The following is a 17,291-nucleotide window of genomic DNA, read 5'->3' on the forward strand; positions in this document are numbered from 1 at the left end:
CGTTAAGAACAATAAGAAGGTGGGGAAAAGGCGAAGGGGAGAAAAAATGTAAAACAATATTACACTGTTTACCATGAAAATCGAGAAATTCACATTCAACCGTCACAAGGCCTATGATCAATATTTCGATGTGTTACAAACGGAATGACATAAACAATATACCACCTACTTTTTTGATGGTACGTATAAAACATTGAGGAAAAATACCCAGGAGATGCAGAAAATTTTATCTAAACTGTAATGCATTGAAGAGAAAGAATGGAAAATCACAAAAGTAAGAAATTCAAAATATTAGGGGAAAAATTGTTTAATTTTTTTAAGTATAAAGAATAAATTTTTGATTTTTTCATATTAAAGGAAGGGTGATGTTATATTATCATTAATACTTATTCACTGTTTATATACTAAAGCATTCTAAGAGTGTATCCTAGAAGAGGGGCAATGACATTTAATGAAAAAATCAATGAGTCATTAGTTGAGGCTAAATATAAATTTGTACAAAAAAAAAACTCTTTTAGTTTAACAGGAAGAACTACATAGTTTAAATTTTCATTAATGTTTAAATTATTAGACCATTGAAAGATGTATTTCTCTAACCCAAAACATATATTTAGAAATTTGATTGATTATTAATTTGATTCACTTTTCTGATCTACTTTTCTAAATATTTTCTGTTTTGATATTTTCTGCTTGTGTTTCGTTTGCACACATTTATTATAATTCTTAAACAGTCAATAATTTTGTAGGCGTAATAACAGATTTAGTTCATGTTTCTTAACTTTATTCAAATGTAACTACAAATTAATATTTATTGTAATTGATAAAGCAGTCTTTAAGTTAGTATTTACATAAGTGAGTTGTTTCAATCATCTAAATAATTGATTTTTTGAAAATATTTAGCTGAACTGTTTGTTTGATTAAAGAACTAATTAAAATTCAATTTTTATTTAATTAAATATTTTATTAAATAAATTTAAAATTTTTGTTAACTTATTGATTATAAGTGTTTAAATTTTTGAAAAATTTTAAAGCATTTTTTGAAATAAATGTATATATTAAAATTGTATTTAGACAATAATTCATAGATTCTAAATGTCCTTTTTATTTTTTAAGAATTAAACTAAATAAATAATTGTTTATAATGATGAATATTTAATAGGTGTAACAATAATGATTATTCTTTAAAAGCTGTAATAATCCTTAGTTTTTTTTTACATTAATTTTATTTGTTTTGAAATAGAGGTGTATTATAATACTTAATCAGTGATGGGCATCATATAAGGGTATACATATCTGTATGAAAAAACAGAAAACTTTAATAAATGTATGAACAAAAAATTCGAAAACCTACTAAATATCAAGTAAAATTCTTTTAAATTCTTATATTCGATTCCATAATTTATCGTCACAACTAATTTGTTTACTGAAATGGCAAGGAGTTGAAATAATCTCACTATACATATGTATATGTACATACATATGTATTTAAATACTTTACATAAAATATTCAAACAAAAACATCATGTTCATTAAGGACTCTTACTAAAAACACAAAATAGAAAAATTCGAAAAATACACAAAAATAATTAGAAATACATATGTATGTATGTTTGTATTTTTGCAAGATTTTTAATCTAATGACTTTCAATTTATTTAATTATTGATCATTTGAATAAAATTGCATTTACATTTCACAAATATTATGTCTCTTAATTAAAGAAATTCCCGTATTTACAAATATTAATTCATATTCATGGATTTGTAAACGAACAAATTTCTAATCCTCTTAAGTATTTTGTTCATTTAATACTAAATGTCTGTTGGCAAAAACAAACAGAAATAGAGATGTCAGCCAGTCAGTAAGTAATTGATTATTATAAAAATATATGTATGAATATGTATGTATGTATTAAAGTATTACCACAACAAAAATTATCAATAATCTTTAAAAGTTCAATGTACAATTCCTTATACTCTGGCTGACATCAACATTATCGACTCCTCAGTTATGGGGGCATATTGTGCGGTTGAAATGTTGCATAAAATAAAGTTTTATTACTACTGTCTGAGGTCTTGTCAGTTTATGAACATTTTGTTCTTTTAAGACAGAAGTTGAAAGAAATGAACTAAAGTTAAGAATAACAATAACAAAATTGTCTAATCATATTTAAATATAGAATGCGAAAGTACAAGAATTTTATATTTATAGAATAAATTTCCAACACCCAGTCCTCAGTTAAAAAAATGTAGAAAAAATATATTATAAAATTGTATCATTTGTATTTTCAATATTGGTTTGGTGCAGTTTTCTCTTAAATTTAACATCTGAAAAAATTGTTTTCAATTGTTATTTATTATTTACGGATTAAATGATTAAAATTAAAAAAATAATTATTTGTATTGTATATGTGTTTATTTGTTTGTTGTTTTCATTGGAATTTTGCTTTCATTCATTTTACTATTCTATTGTAGTAATTGTTTTTGTTGTTATTTTAATTTAGTTTTATAAAATCACTTCGATGTGTAGAGAGATTATCAGAAGGTATTTTTATAAATGGAATTTAAACAACAACAGTAAAAATGAAAACAAGTATGAATGAATGACATAACCGACCATATGATACCCTACACCAGTGAGTATGTTAAAATTGTTTGTTATTTTTAAAATAATTAACCGTTTAATTTGGTTTTTACCTAAATTTCGGAATATATTTTACTTATTATTGACCAAAAAAAAAAGATTTTTTCCAAGACTGTTTATATGGGGGTAAGGGCAAATATGGGCCTATTAGTTATATATGTAGAATTTAATCGTTTTATTAGTATTTATAAGTGCATTTTACCCTTCAAGACATTTTCTGTAGGGGAGTTTCTATAAAATTAAGTTTTGCCGATTTTTGTTGGGTTACTGCTGTAATGGGGCTAGGCAAAACAATGAACCGATTTCAACCACTTTCAATAGCGTTCGTATATAGCAAATTTCATCAAATTATACTGAAAATTAGACATTTAGCGTGCGAAGCAAAAGCTTTACATGGAATTTAGGGCGTCCCGAGGAATGGTCTTTTTAAGAATTTGATATATGAATACCTCTCAATCGCTGCGTATTAATATACTGAATATGAGAAAAAAATATTTTTTTTTTCGAATGGCAATTGAAAATCATGACCTCAGTATAATTTGTGAAAAATGAAATATCTCCAAATATTTTTTGATTACGTGAAAAATAATTTAAAATTTTTGTACTGTACCACAAAATAAATTTAGGTGGCTTGTTTTAGTCCTTTTTAGAATTTTTTAAATTATTTTAGAGTTTATATGTCAAATATTTTAATAATTTTTTTTGCAATAAGCTCAAAATTACGAAATTTTTGAGACTCATTTCGAAAAGATTACAAAAAGATTTTTTTGAACATATTGTACTGAGATCAAGCTTTTTAATCACTGGTAGGGAACTGAAACACCTTTCAAAAAAAAATATATATTTATTTTTATTCTGTACATTAATACGAATCGATTAAGAGCAATTCCTACAAAAAGTGATCTACGGGACATCCTAATGGACAGGCAGACGAAATATTTTTGGGTATTACAAACATTAGCACAAGCGCATAATACCTTTCCCAATATAGTGGTGTAGGGTATAATAATCATCACTTAAATAAACCAAAAATATAATGACATTTGATTGAAAAGAAAATTCCTAACAATTCAAATTATTTTTATATATAAATCTGCGGGTGAGTGTTTGTAATATATACTTTTTAAATTTAAATAAATGTGAGCAAAAAATACAAAAATCTTACAACGATTTTTAGTTATAAATATGACTAATCCAATAAAGGACTTTTATAGCATTCGGGTATCACTAGAATTTTTAATGATTTAATAACTCTAGTTTTATTTATTACAGAATATTAAACTTTTATTTATTTGAAATATTTACATACCTAAGTAAGTAGTTGGAAAATTTATACTAAAAAACCGGAATGTTATTCTAAGAAGAATAGCGGAGCAAATTTTTACGTTGTTAAATTTTAATGATTAAATCGAATGAAAGAGTAAATTTAATTTTGAATCGATTTAATCGTTATACAAAAATATTGATCAATATTCTCTTCACAAATAAGCCAGAATACGTCTAAACTATCAAAATAATTCTATCAAGTTTTGCACCCAATACTAAAATGCTGTTATCAATTACCAAAAAATGTTAAAAAATTAAATGAATTATAAATTGTATAAATTAAATATTTAATAAAAATAAAATCAGATTTTTTATAAATTTATTAATAGATTTTATTTGAAAATTTTTCATACAACAGTCAGTGTCGTTCGTAAAATAAATTGATATCCCTTTAAAAAAATAATGAAATAAAAAGTGTCCGACTAAAACTTAATTAAAAAACAATATTTATTGATATGTTTTCATATAAATTCCCTTAAATACAATGAGCTGTTCTTAATATCTGGCTGTGTGTGTGTGCGTATGAGACTAGGAGTAACGTTATGAAATTGAAGCGTTTTGTTGATGATACCCGGGTTATTAAATGACATTTGAGACATTTTTAACAATTTTACTAGTTGTATTTTTTTAAGTAATAATAATTTACCACCACATCTTAAACGTTAGTCACATGTACAAAAAAAAGATACATGTATGATTATATGTTAGTAACTGAAAGTATATTTCTATCGTTTAATGAAGTGTAAGTAAGTTGTGGGGTATTGATGTCGTCTAGTTGGAGCCTGTCTGTCGTAGACGCCTTTTATTGTCGTCTCGGTAGTTTTTGTTGTAGTTTATCAACTGCTAAAAAGAGTTTACACTTTAATCTACTACAGTGATGGGGAGGTAGCACACTTTGCAGGGATTTAGGTACCATATGCATAGTTGGGAGGAGGGGGTCATCTTAAAAACACTTACCTTAACTAACTATAATTTGTAAATAATTTTTTCTGGACAACGAAATATAAAATACTTTTTTTTTGATTTAGTCATATGTATGAACATTAAGGATGCACAAAGATTCACATTTTTTGGGCACGTCTAATGTACATATACGTTGTCGATGCATAAATATATTTGTGTAAAAAACTAAAATATAAATTCCCAGCAAAAACATGGTTCTCACTCAACCGCAATGACTTTTCAATGACTTATGCATACCGTCTTACTTAATACTAGACTAGTAATAACTTATAAATAATATATTATGCAAGTACTTACTTCTAAGCCTTGACGAATTCTTTTCGAACTTTGGTTTTAACTCAAACGAAAACAATGTATTTTTTTGTAAAAACTAATAACGCAGTAAGCGAAGGCACGCTTCTCGGTAGAATTTATTTTATTTTTTTTATTTATTTATAGCATTGCTTCACTTTCTATGATGCACTACTAGATTAAAAATCTCGCGTTTCTGCTGCCTCTACAACGGAGTTTCTTAATACAGAGTAAAAAAAATACTCAAAGTAACCGAACAATAGATAACAATACACAGATATCAGAACTATCAGATCAAATATCAAGACACACACAGATACATATAACGTAAACATTGTTATTTTGTCGGTAGTATGGGCTGCAAGGAATCGTGCTATTGGTCAATTTACATTCATAATCAAAGGATCAGATAAACTAAATTTAACTTAGTCAAACACACACTCACACTCATAAACTCTCTCTTATAAATGACGCTATTTAGTCATGTCGTTACCATGTCTGTGTCCGTATAGTTTTGAAATTTATTAGCAATAAATTAAAATTAATTATGATTATTTTTTTGTGTTTTGTTTTTGTAACAGACTCTCCCCTTTTTATTGTTATTAAATTACATATTTTCAATATATTCCGGGTGCTTAAAGGGGTTATCAACACATTTTCATTTAACAAGTTGCTCATTTCCAGACAGTTCTTTTACATTTAATATTATCATTTCATACATTTCTGTTTTTGAATTAAATTATTTAAAAATATTTTTCTTTTTTTGGTTCAAAATCAATTATTTATTGTTTTGGAAATTCATATTTAAGATGCATTCGTTTAAAAAACTTAACCTTAAAACAAAATCTATAGATAAGAATTTTTTAAAAATTTTGTGTTCAATATTTGATAAAAAAAAACAAATAATTTAATAAAATTTAATCTAAATGAGTCAAGGTAAAATTATGTGTTTTTATGGCATTTATTTCCTTTTGTATTTTTTGTAATTTAAGTTACATTTAAGAGAAAAATAATTATGTTATTGTTGTTAAAAATGTGTTGATTGTCAAATGTTTGGATTTTTACTTGGAACGAAATAAATTACTTTTATGAATACATGGGTCTAGTTATATTTCCAATACATACAATGTTAGATATAACCCAATAAACATCGATTCAAACCTGTGAATATTTTTGAAAATTTTCATAACTAAATAATGTATTTTCCAAATTGTTTTCAAATTTTAATGTTTAGCCTTTGAAATAAACATGATAATTTCCAAAAACGTTTAAAAAATATAATGTGTGATATTTATAAAATTTTCAAAGTTTTGTTTGAATTGAACTTAGAAAAGTTTCTTTCAAAAAATAAATTATTTTAGAAAAATAAAAACAGAACATTTTTTTACAGCAAGGGAGCGAAAAAACGTTAAATATAGGAGAAATAATCGGAGATATAAAAGAAAAATATGCTAAAATAAATGTATGAATGTTTTATTTTCAGGTGATGTAAAAAAATATATGAATTTTGCAATAGTTAGCATTATAATTAGGGTTTGAAATATGTATGAAAATAATAATAAAGAATACTTGAAATACGTTTGAAATTTTTTTTAGTTTCAAGCTTACCTCTAGCCTTTTTTAAATTTGAAATACATTTGAAAAATACGTTTGATTTCTAACTGCCTTTTTGTTTGAGAAGGCCATAATTTTCCATTTGAAAACAAAATTTTTCAAATTTGTTCTCAAAGGCTATGTATGAAATTTGAATAGGTTTTCAAATACATATTTACATCATTTCAAAGGTTTTTGCTTATTGGGAAAACTTGTGAACTTTAAAGCGACCAGGTGTCTGACATTTTTTTGATTTTGAAACTTACCTTTTACTGAGTAAACATTTTTGAATCTTTTGTTTTGGTATTTTTTGATATATAGTTGTTTTACTCTTTTTTAAAAAAACTACCACTATGATATTGCAATATTTTGGAAACTATAGAGAACAAAGTTTACAAAGAAGAGTAAAACCCGAAAAGTTTCTTTTATTAAAACTTATTAAGCAGATTTTTGATAAGACTTTACTAAATTAAATTGAAAGTTATATGATTTTAAACCTAGAAATATAAAATCAAACAGAGTCCTGATCGTTTTTCAATTTTTTCTATTACAGAAAACTTTGAAGCATAAAATTAAACAACTTTCTGATTGCAAAAGTGAACATTTTGGTACTTCTTCGTACATCAAATTTTACCTTAATTTATAATTCAATTCATTTAAGTATCTGATAAACCTGTAGCGTGCTCACTAGGTTTACATACACACTCAGACGGACGGACAAAGCTAAATTAGCTTAGATAGCGATTATGAGCCAATTATACTTTAAGGTGAGTGTAGTACCAATATCGGCAAAACCAATAGTCCTAAGTATATGAGTAAAAGTCTGTAAGAAGTACTTTCCTGTAGTCGAATGGTACTTTTTGAATATTCTAATGTCCGAACTAATACTTGAAATCAAAAAGATTGACTTGTTCAGTGTTATACAAAAACAAATTCAATTTTATATTTCGTCAATCTAAATTTTCTGAACTTTAGTGTGGAATAAAGTTATGCTTTATAAAAAATTTAGTTTTAAATATAATTTTAGAAAATAAATAAATTTTGAGTCTATTAAAGTTGTTTTACAACTACAATTTAGAAATTCATTTTTGTAATATTTTCATAATTTTTTTAGCACTTTTTGTTTATAATTGATCTATAACTAAAATGTTTATATATGTAGAAATAATTTGCGCAAAGTTTTAAAAATTATAAAGCTTTTCGTAATATTACGACAGAAATAGCATTTATTTGCAGAAATATGCAAAATTAATGAAAGAACAATGCAAAAAAACTTTTAAACTAATTACTCCCGGAAGTGTTTTGTTATGCAATTAAAACAGAAAACAATTTTACCAAAAATATATATGTACTAGTTACCCAAAAATATATGTTTTATATGAAATAAACCTTCATGTACAGGTGTATTTCACCTGTAGTTTTATAAACTAGAAAATGTGATAGTGTTTGGAATATGGTTGGTATATTAACCCAAAAATGTCGGTCTATATCCACATAATCCTAGAGAATATTTAACTAAGTACAAACAGTCTTACATTCATACGCCGACATTTATACACCAATGTTTTTGCCGTTATTGTATGAATGTATGAATGAATGAAGAACGAACGAACGTGTAGTTTATCTTTAATTACAACGTGTGAAAATTATTATAAATTCCACACACTTAAACAAACTGTGACGACCTAATTTTCATACAAACATACCTTCTTTTTGCTCAGCTTTCTCTCTCGTTTTATAATTTTCTTTATCCTTTAAAAAATATCAGTAGGACACAATGCAGGTGTGTGTTTTGCTATTTTTACCCTGTAGTTTGGGGTGACTACTTCATATTTTCAATTTCAATTTCAACTTAGTTAAAAGTTAATGTCACAATTCACTTTTTCTTTGCATTACAAAAAACATTAAAAAATTCCATATGAAAAGAATATATTGCCTCCTTCTTAAAACTGTTGGGTAATTTCAGGACGGTATGTTATTCTGAAATGTTTCCTTCACTTCGCATGTTTGTGCAAGTTTTTTTTGGTTGAGCGTGTATTTTAAGTCTCCACACTGTTTTTAGCTTAATTTGCAGGTATTTTTCTATTGTTATGGGCCCAGACAAGGTAGATACGTTCGTAGCATATCTTAAATGTATGTTACACCAAATATCTTTACAAATCTTTATGTTCACCTATATCTACAGGTGTATATGTGCGTTTAAGTACATTTTATATACGAATAGTATGTTTGTACGTAAAATGCATTTTTTGTATTCGAGTATAAAGTTTTGTTACTGTGAAATAAAAATAAAATCGTATAGAGCTCATAGTAGAAATTACAAATAAAAAATGTATATAAACACACCTTTTTATGGGACACGTAATTGCAATATACAGCAGCACCTGCAACTGCAAAGGAGGCAAAGAGTGAAGGACGTTTTTAGTCAGCGTCATCAAAAGTTGTGCGAAACACACAGACAGCCAGTTTTCATTATACACCCTCAAATCTAGTTGTGGCTAAAAACAAGGAGTAGAATAAAGTTAAAACCTTGCACCATGGGTCAGAATTTTTAATATTTTAGAAAAATATTTTTTTCTTAAGATTTTAGTTAAACGTAACAAAATGTTAGATAGTACATTTTGCCACAAAAAATCTAGTTTATACTAATTATCTACACATTTTCTGTGGTTAATTTTTAAAGGATTTTATTATTAGGATTACATGTCCTCATGTAGTTAAGCAAATATCGAAAAATATTCCACCTAAAACGGAAAGCAACTAATTTTCGTTTCCAATCATTTGTCTGTCAATCTATTTATTATTTATTTAGTAAAATTTAAATTTAATTGCATTTACAGCCATAGTGCATTTTTAGCAAGATGTTTAAACAGGCATAAGATCGCTTTAATGTATACAATACTTATTTTCTATAAGTTTTACGTTGCACTTTGGCGGTAAATGTTCTTTTCAAATCTTTGTTTTTCTACAACAATTTCAACTTTTTTTCTATGAACTACTTTATATGCAGATATATTACGTACCTACATAGTTACAACAAAAGAAAAAAACATAAAAAGAATTTAAATATGTATATGTATGTATAAATATATTTAGTTAGTTATTTTTAAAAGCATTTCATTTTTAGTTTTATTTTTCTAAATTATAGAAAAGAAGCTTAACTCTCTCTCTCTCCTTTTATCACTAAACACTCTTACGCATATACATATATGTATATTTACATACATCTATGCATTTAAACATAAGGAGTGTTGTTGGTAAAGAAAAGTTTACGTATATATTATGTGTTTGAATCTATGTTATCTAAATAATTTAGTTTTTATCCTTTTTCATACTTTAGACATGTGATTATATTTCTCTATCTATGTATATGTAGGACTTCTTAAGTTGTAACAGTTTTGTGGCTTTATTTTATGTCATTTTTAAATTTTCAGCTTTTGTTTAGGCACTTTGTACACCTTTGCTGTAAATGAAACTTACAAAGCATACATTCACCCAAACAAGCAGCAGCATGCCATTATTAATACATAAGTATATTTTAGTTTGTTTTTTCTTTGCTTGTCTCGTCATAGAAAGTAATTTCACTTAAGTTGGAACTAAATTTTCTTCTAAAAAGTGTTATTTTCTCATTTTTGTTCATCCTTTTCCTTTAAATGTATATTGTTGTTTCTATTGTTATATGTATTTCTTAAGGTATGCGTACTTTTTGTTCCTTTTGCTTTTACTCTAAGGATTTCGTAGTTGTGCGTGCATTTAGAAACGTTTTAGCGATAAGCAAGGTTTTTCGTGTTTAAGGATCTCTTTACCCGTACACAAGAAAAAAAACAGAATAGGCTGCCGGTTTCAGGCTACAGTAGAAAAAAGGAATACATTTTGGTCACGTTCTAAAAATATTAACAAAGTTTTTCATTGTATACTACAATCATACTTATATACAAATACGTTATATTTTTAGAGAGTGTTTTCTGTTTCTAGTTAGCAATTGTACTTATTTTATTTTTAACAAATTCATTTTCTTGGTTGGATTGCAATAAAACAATCATCAATTTAATATGATTTCTTATTGTTGTTATATCAAAGAAAATATTCTAATAACAATTTTACATGCACACTACATACATATATTCAATAGTAGCTATCTCTCGTCCTCATGAAAATAAGTTTTTGGGACAAAATATTCAGCAATCTATTTTTTTACAAAAATTTTCAAAAATAAAGAATTATTTTTAGCAATTTTATAAAAATGTGTGTTATTTTGTTCAGATAGAGACTATTGAATATAGTCCCTTGATATATAGTACATTTGGCTAAGCCATTTCTGTTAGCTTAGACTTCAAATTTTGTGAAGTTTTATATTTTTCACAGGTAAAAAATATTAAAGCTTATTAAGGTATATTAAACAATTTTTTATAAACATTGCTAAAATGAGAAATGCACATAACCTGTACAAAATTGTACAGAGATAATAAGGATAATAGTAACAAAAATGTTTTCATTTATCAGTCGTACTAAATTTTTTATTTATGTTAATAGTTTGCCTATTATTTCCATCAATTATGTTTTTAAATATTCATCACTATAAGCATACATAAGTGTGTTCAGTAATGGGCACCCACAGTGTCTGTAACGTAAGAAAAAAACAAGGATTTATAAAGTTTTTTTTTTACAAAAATTACATTATAAAATGTTAAATAAATTTTGATGTAAATGGTTTAAATGAAAAAGATTGTGTCGTTTAACAACTTTCACCATAAATCCTAATAATTATTACTTACAATTTCTAGAATTTCGTCTAAAAGTTACATTTTATACCAAACCAAATTGAGACATTCGTTGAAAATTATACACATTACATGGTAAAAACAAATAACTAAAATTTGATTTAATGAAATGCCTTTGCAATAAGAAAAATTTTGATTGGATGTGCATACAAGGATTTGCCAGACGAAGTACTTATGTATGAAATATAAGTAAATTCATGGTCATTAGGAAAATAAATGCAAAAAATTGGTCTGAGATCGTATTATCGTACGTTCACCTTTTTTGTTAAATTATAAAGATAGGATTAACATTTGGTTGTTATATTTCGACAATAATATTTCGCATTTGTGTAAATGAGTATCAGTTAGCAAATATTTCAAATGAACATTTTGGTCATACTCTTATTAGTCTTAGCAAAATTTTCAAAGTAATATAGAAATAATTTGTTTTCATATTTAAAGAAATAATACAATTTTTTTCATATGAACAATTTTTCGCCCTCTGCCTCTGCAACCCAAAAGCTCTTAAAAGAAATAATCAATTTCCTTTCTTTTGAAGAAAATTGGGGGAAGTGATTACCAGGGAAACAGAAAATATGCTCTAAAAATTTTTTTAGCGCTTAAAATATGTAGTAAAAAACTCAAAATATGCTCTCAAAATTTAAAAAATAAGCTTAAAAATAAATTTTTTGTTTATTTTTTAACGATTAAAACAAATGAAATCCAAGGTAATCGGTTTTATGATACTAATTTTTTGCTGTTCAAGGTTAACAAACCAAAATAAAAAATTAAAAAAAATAAAATATTTTTTTATTAAAAAATAAAATTAAATTACAAAAAATTAAAAACTAAAAGAATAAAATATGCTCTAGAACTCGAATATATGCCTTAAATGTACTACAAAAGTAAAATCAAGCTAAATAATGCTCTTATGGGTAAAATATGTAAAAATATGCTCTAGCAAATCGTTGCCAAAATTCTAAAATTGTTCTGTGTAAATATATTACCCATGAGTCCATACGACGCACCACAAAAAAACATGCATTTGCATATTTTGGCTTCCCTGGTAATTATTGTACATGTGAAAAACATTGGAAAAAACCCTGTATGATCAAAATGTCCAACATTAACCTCCACTAACTCCGGCAGTTCTTGACCGATAAAGCTGAAGGATTATGTCTGTATTTCTCTCGCATATAAGGTATGGTGAAAAGGATTTTCTTTTAGCCTAGTGCCAAAAAAGATAAATTTTCCTATATACATATGTATTTAACAACAATTTAAGTACCTTCCAAATTTGAGAGTTTCAAAGAATAAAAACAAATAATAAAAAACCAACATTGTTATTTGTGCTTAAAGTCTAGCGGAGGTCCACTTGTTCAACCATGGCAATAATTATTTTAATGCTGTCGTCAATATTTAATGACAACTGAAGGTTAAAAAAATTAAATAAAAACACCTGTCATATTACGACAATTTTTATGACTTTCAATCTATTTAACGCTTAAAACACCACCAATAATTTTCAATTATCGACTGTATAGTTCTTCCTTTTTTTGGTACTTTGCACATTTTATTGCATTCTTATGACCATTTTCCGCAGTTTTATTCCATCCATTCTACACTTTAGACTTTATGGGAGGTTCTTTGACTGTCAAGGGTCATTGGGTGCTTAATCAAAGTTCGTTATGGAAAAATGGAACGCATTTTTAACGGAGCTACGAGCAAACATTGTTGTACTTATAACTTTTACAATTTTCCTATAGGAAAAGTATACTTTCCGTATTTGGTTTGTCATCATCATCGTTATTATTTTTAATGTTTAACATTGAATATTTTTTTCTTACATTATTAAGTATTTCGTGCTTTTTTTATTATGTTTTCTGTGTTTGCTTTAATGGTTAAAAGAACAAATGTTGAAAGAATGAATGAATGAACGAACATACTAACGAATTTATAAATAAAGGAATTCAAGACTTGCAAGTATTGAAAAATGAGTATAAAACGTATTTAACCTACTGATTAATGTTAGTGGCTGTCGCTGATGATGATTGTTCTGGTTGTTGGTGATGATGGTGCTGACGTTGATTGTAAATGTTTGTTAAATGACTGATGTCAAAAATTATGTGTATGTGTACACATACTTATTTAAAACTGTATATACTATTTATATGGTCATAGTCGCTGACAATGATAATGATGAATATAAAGACGATGTTGAACTACATAACGAGCTGAAAAGGTCAACATTTACAAAGTGGATTGAATAAGAATAAAAAAAGAAAACAAGAGAGAAATTGTAAATATGTATACAATTTGCCTACGGGTCAATTGACTTTAATTGTCAAGTACATTGTGTCGTCATTGAGAGTTATTTAAAGGTATTAAATCTAATAGGAAAACTTAGACTTTTCTACCAGTTGATAGTATTTTTTTGCATTCTCGAGTTGCCTTATTTTGGAGAGCATTTAAACTTCACAACTCTTACACTCTAGATGAGTGAAATTGTATAAAAATTGGAACATTTTTCTACAAATTATAGATTTATTTAAGCTTTTTCGACATTCCTAAACTAAATACCTTATTATTATTATTATTATTATTATTATTATTAAAGACATTCGTAAGCCTAGATCATAAATGCAGGAAAAATGGTTCGACATGGTTACCGCAACTATACTGTGTTCACTGTAACAATATATTGATGTCAACAAGATTTAATTGTTGATTTATTGAGATTTTAACTATATTATTGGTCTAAATTTTTTAACATTTATTGAACTTTAGAGTTAAAAAAGTTTTTTAATGATCTGTGGTTTAAAATTAAAGGCCAAAAAACCGAAAAACACACTTTTTTAAAGGGTCGTATTTTATGACCTTTCTACAATTTAATAAATTGTCATTACAAAAGATTTTATTCCCTTAAACATTGTTCAAACAAGTACGTATGTAATGAATAAAACTAAAAATGGGTGCGTATTTGATGCACATTTTGAAAAAGAAGTCTTGGGCATTTGTCTCAAATTAAAAATTTCCTACAGTCATAATTAGTGACTATGCACATGTATTCTAGAAGAAAATTGTTTATTTCTTTATTTATTTAGTATACGTTGTTTATATGTATATATGTATTAACATCTATTATATTTTTATTCATCATAACCACAATATTGTTGTCAGTTTTATTACTGCAACTACAGTTGTGTATAAATTTATAAAACTTTTATGGACTAAATTGGCTCCGTACTATAAATTCTAACATTGCAGTTAAACATAAATTATTAAATGGTTTTTCAATTACATGACAAGTAAAATATAGCAGTTAAGGGGAGAGAGATAGTACATTTAGGGTCCATCGTAGTTAAACAAAACCCAACCTCCTTTTCTTGTTATACTTGCCCTTAATATTACTTTCATGTAGTTTTGGTGACAATTAGTTTTAATTTAAATTAATTAAGAACATTATTATTTAATAAAAGACTTATGCAATTGTGTTTGTGTATTGTGATTTAAACAAATGTGTAAGAAACACAAAAAGTAATAATTGTAATATTTATTAATAAATATGTATTTTTCTCTTTATTTTACTTGCAGTTTTATTGTATGTTGCAACATATGGTTAGACATGAATATGATGCCCCATCATTTGGCAACAGTATAACTTTTTGCTTTTTTTAACGTAAGTACATAAAAACATTATTATTTATTTTATTTGGTATTGTGTAACATGTTAAAAGTATCATGAAATTTTTATAACATTTTAAAAATAAATAAATTATGCAATTTTTATTTTGTTCAACTGATGAAGAAAAAGACAGTTGAAAAAAAACATAAAAATAATATAAAATGAAAAGTCATCATCATAGTCATCACAACTCATTCATAATTTATCAAATGTTGCAATAATAAAATAACACAAAGTGCAACGGCAACAAACAGAAACCAACCAACTTGCATTTATTTTTTATAATTTGAAGTGTTTGCTTTATCATTGAGCCCCAACCACCCACATAACGCACGTATGAATTTATGCTGCTGATGACGATTATTATTATGATTATTGTTACAACCTGCATAAAGTCCTTGTATATCCTCTCAGTTATTTTTGTTGATTTCACATTTTGTTTTTGTTTTATTTGTTTATAAATATAACAAAAAAACAAAAAAAAAAAAAATAAATAAATAAATAAATAAATAAATAAATAAATCTACACTGATGACATTTGTCAGTAACAAATTGCAGTTTCAGTTTTGTTTTTTCTTCTTCCGTTGAGTGTCTTATCATCTTTAATGTTCCTTACACTAGGCAATAGTGCCACAAAGGACCATAATGTTATATAATTTAAGTAGAAAATATTTGTAAAAAGTTACAGCTTAAGAAACTTTTAGTTCATCTCCCCTAGGACATAAATGTCCCAGATTTTTGTTTCTAGCATTTTGTGGTATTTGTTGTCTAATGAAGCAGAACCAAACAGACAAAGCATTTGAATGTTTTACACATAAATTGAGGTTGTAGTCTGGTTAGTTGATTTCTTAGTGATTGCTAAAGACACTTAAACAATTTCTTAATCAATATATTAAATTGTATCAAACATCTGTTAAAATTTAGTTAATTTTAATTCAAACACTGGGGACAACAATTGTCTCTAGTTTCTGGAATCTTTTATATACCACTTTAGTTTGGAGTATGTGGTCAAAGTAAGTTCTAAGAACCTCTTTAACATTTTGATCCATTATTGTCTGATATATCAATAAAGGGCCTATTTTAAAAACCAATATTGATTGGAATGTATTTGTTATATATAATTCTGTGAAAATCGGTTCATAATTAACCACATTCTTTAGCAGGCAGTCGACCATAATCGAATTTTTGTAATCTCCTACTTGTTATTTTAATAATTTATATGCAATAAGTGCAAACTTGTATCAACATATTTCTGCAACAGGGGCGTTGAGAGTGATCAAACATTTACAAAAAGTCAGTTTTATTATCGCAGCTTCATGGCGCTACAAAAGTGCATTTTTAAATTTCTGTTAAATTTTTTTTCTTATTTCAATATCCTTTTTATGCATTCTATATAGTTTTTTAAATGTCATTTACTCACGTATTCGTGTATATTTATGGTCAATTTTCATGATTATTTGTAAAAGTGCAAAATGATACAAACTGAAAAATACCATTCGAAATGCTCACACACACACTAACGAACCCACCAAAAAACAAATATTTAGTGGATTTTTTTTAGTGCACTTTTTCTTTTCTGATTTCACAATGACAGTCATGCAAATATTGATTGAAATATTGTTGCTGCTGTGTTTTTCAATTTGTTAAATTAATCTTAATATTTGGTGGAACTTTTTTGTTTTGCATTGCTGCGGGTACAGTATGTTTATAAGAATATTATAAAAAGAATTTACGGTATTAAATGTTTAAATTTAAATACCAAAATGTTTTTGTAGCCAGCAAAAGCTTCACCTTGTAAGGGGTTAAAATGCTAAAATTTACTCACATAATAGCATTTTAAGTCATTATTTTAACAAGGTGGTGTCATTAAAAGCAAGTGCTAACACAATCGCTTACAAAATGTAGTCATTAAAAATCACATGAAAAGGTCTAATGTATTATGAAAATTTTCATAACGCTTTATTTGTAAGATCTTATTAGACTACTTCTATGTAATCTAGACAAATTTAAACATCTTTTTTTATCAAATTGC

The 17,291-nt window shown here is 26.2% G+C and overlaps 1 protein-coding gene across 3 annotated transcripts in view; it reads left to right on the top strand.

Moving 5' to 3' along the window:
- The window catches only part of LOC111674981, a 175,540-nt gene that overhangs the window by 65,749 nt on the left and 92,500 nt on the right, over positions 1 to 17,291 (top strand). For all 3 annotated transcript variants that reach the window (XM_046945589.1, XM_046945590.1, XM_046945591.1), the window contains one exon: positions 15,169 to 15,253. The gene's annotated coding sequence lies outside the window, so the exon portion shown is untranslated. The remainder of the gene's footprint in view (positions 1 to 15,168; positions 15,254 to 17,291) is intronic.

Source organism: Lucilia cuprina, chromosome 3, assembly GCF_022045245.1.
Source record: "Lucilia cuprina isolate Lc7/37 chromosome 3, ASM2204524v1, whole genome shotgun sequence".
NCBI classification, from domain to species: Eukaryota; Metazoa; Arthropoda; class Insecta; order Diptera; family Calliphoridae; genus Lucilia; species Lucilia cuprina.